A 3,070-nucleotide genomic window follows, 5' to 3' on the forward strand; every position below is an offset into this window, starting at 1 on the left:
AAACTTACAGGGTTCGAACCCGCGTCGAATAAAAATTTCCATGCGTACGATTATAAATACTGTAGTGATTATATAATAGTAAATAATATTTTACTTAAACATATGAACAAATATTAGAGTATAATAATAATAATAATATAATAATAATACAAACGATTAATTTTTTGCGGCGAACAATCGTTTATCATTTTATAGAACTGTTCTCTGTAGTTTCAAGACTTCTTCGATATAGACTGTATTTAAGCTAGAATTTTAGATTTTATAGAACTATTTTACGTATTTCGCAACCTGCCTTTTAATAGAGAATTCGTCATCGTATCCTCTACTATAGTATTAGTTCTATAAAATTTAATGCGTATTTTTCCCATATATAATACCCATATAGAAATCCGGTAGATATTTTCTGATCCCAGATAGAACCCAGTCAAGTGCCGGATATAAACCATTTCAAATTCTACCTACAAACCGGATACAAATTTTGAAGGTCCCCAATGAGAGCCATATAGAAGCCGGAGATAAGAATATCAATCCTAGAATCCGATCATGGGCCGAGTATAAACCGGGGACAAGATCCGGGTACGTTTCGGATAGACATCATCTAAATACCGGGTAGAAGTTTTAAGGAACCGTATAAGATCCATGTAGAAATCCGGTAGATCTTATCTGATCCCAGATAAAACCCAGTCAAGTGCTGGGTATAAACCAGGTCCAATCCGGACTACAAACCGGATACAACTCTTGAAGTTCCCGGATGATTTGTACGATATTATAATGAACTAATATCACAGAAAAAAATGAAGTTAATGTTTGAGCTATCAATCGGGACACCAGATTTACAACAATCACAGAAAAAAGTAGAAATTCGCTGCAGTTGAGACCTGCAAGGGTTAATGATTAAACATATTTCGACGCAAGTTTTACTGAGGTTAGGAAAATAATTCTGAACTTGTCGACTGCGTCGCGCTGAAGTGAGCAAATTTCGGTGAAACATATAGAATGAACAACAAAAAACACAACAAAAAAATTTGTTCGTACTGATAAATTTCCTTCGAAATAAATCACATTATTGTAGATGAATTAGAACTTATTTAATGCCGTTTAGCAAAAGCGTAAAATGTAACTGACAGATGGAAATCCTCATTTCTCTAAAATTTAATGAATTTCAACAACGCTGGATAGCGCTGGCGTCGTAATTGTAGCTACACCTCGAATAAAAATGGAGCGATTATAAGATGAAAGATTATCCAGGCAAGGTTAAAAATAGGAAATTATCTTCGATTCATGTAAAGTGTATCTGGCAAGATAATCGACTCTACTTTAACGCGTAGAAGGTGCAGTTTAACGATTAAAATGGGACGTACTATTAACGTAAAATAACTTGCGAGCATTTATTCGTCCAAGGTTGCTTGTATCTGAATAGAGCATTCTCATTAAGCCATACAAATTTAAAAGGCCAAACCTCCGGAGGTATACCTGTAAGGGAAAATACATTGCCAGTATAGGGATGACATTTCGGAGACGTTTTTAAATAAAAGAAGAAAAATTATAAAATATTGTTTCGTAGTAGGGTTTAAGAAACACAGTGCTGTGCACCCAGGCATAAAGTTTTTTCAGATTCCAATATGCATAACTGAGGAAAATCAAAAGTTTATCGCAAAATCTCGTGTTGGGCCTAGTGATTTGTCAACAAGTGAACTTATTATATTGTCAAAGAGAAGAAGGGAAATGTGGATAAGTGTTTTGCGTCGTGGGCCTTTAAGTGCAAGTCAATTAGAAAATGCCCGGATTTGCAAGGAACATTTTATGAGTGGTAAGTAAGAAATGTATGCGTTTCGAGTTTGAGGTTATGTTTACCACAATTGTAGCGGAAGAATTATTTGTGATTTATATTTATTGCAATCCTTTGTAATTTCTTTGTATCATATAGGCATTCCAGCTGACTTGGCGAATAATGATCATCCTGATTGAGTGACTTGACAAAAATTAGACTATGTAAAAGGAGCCGCTCTAAAAAGGAAAAGTTCACTGTCCCGATACCAACTATCTGCGAACAGAGTTATTTGTCATAGGAGAATATAAATTTTGTTTAAAAATCCTTTTAATTAATTCAATATTCATCATTGTATTTATAAATTCATTTCCTTGGTCAAAAATACAAGTATTTTATTTGAAAAATCTTGTTTTTGTGTGAAAATTTAATATCTTACTGTACACATAACTTTTTCACTTTGGGTTCAAAGTGTATCCCTTTTTGGTTGAAAATCCGTGTATTTTGTTGAAAAAGTTGTCTTTTTTGGTAGAAAAACAATCTTGTTAGCCAGGGAAAATGAAAAATGTGTTAGCATAAGGTAGAGATTCTTTAAATTAGTATTTTTGTACTTTCCTGTTTCAAGAAAAATCTTGAATTTTTGTACACTTTTTTGAGACGTAAAATTTTGGGATTTATCATGGAAAAAATATTTTTTTATAGATTTATGTAAAAACATCACTTACTTACATTAAACTGGGAAAGAAGAATGCAATGTTAAAACGTTATAATAACATTACATGAGTTTTTTAATCCTGCGAGCAGATCGCTCTTGTAATAGGCTGCTCCAAACCTCAAAATCTCAATAAATTGTCATCGCCTTTTATGTCAGTAATGGAATTTGACAACTTAAATTGAAATAAATACAATTCTTCACACAAATATTCCTTAATGTTAATGTTCATACTAATAGAAAATAATAAGTTTTAACTAGAATATTATGTTAAAACTAAAAACACTATACTGTTACACTATAACCTCACTCAGAAGCAGAAAAGTATCATTGAACTGCTTGCACTTCACATTTACCACAAAACCAGCTTCATAAAACTTATAAGCTTCCAAAATTTTATATGCCTTTACTTGTTTTGCAGTGTAAAAACGGCAAGATTGAATAAACTATGACACTATATCCACTATTCTCACCGAGGGCACTGAGCTTACATTTGTGGGTCCGGATGCAATAAGGGCACATAAAATTTTTTCGTGCGAAAACGAAGTCCCCTGGAGGCTTTAGAAAAAATTTTCGAATTTTAATTTTCA

The sequence above is a fragment of the Belonocnema kinseyi genome, chromosome 2 (assembly GCF_010883055.1).
Source record: "Belonocnema kinseyi isolate 2016_QV_RU_SX_M_011 chromosome 2, B_treatae_v1, whole genome shotgun sequence".
In the NCBI taxonomy this organism is placed as follows: Eukaryota; Metazoa; Arthropoda; class Insecta; order Hymenoptera; family Cynipidae; genus Belonocnema; species Belonocnema kinseyi.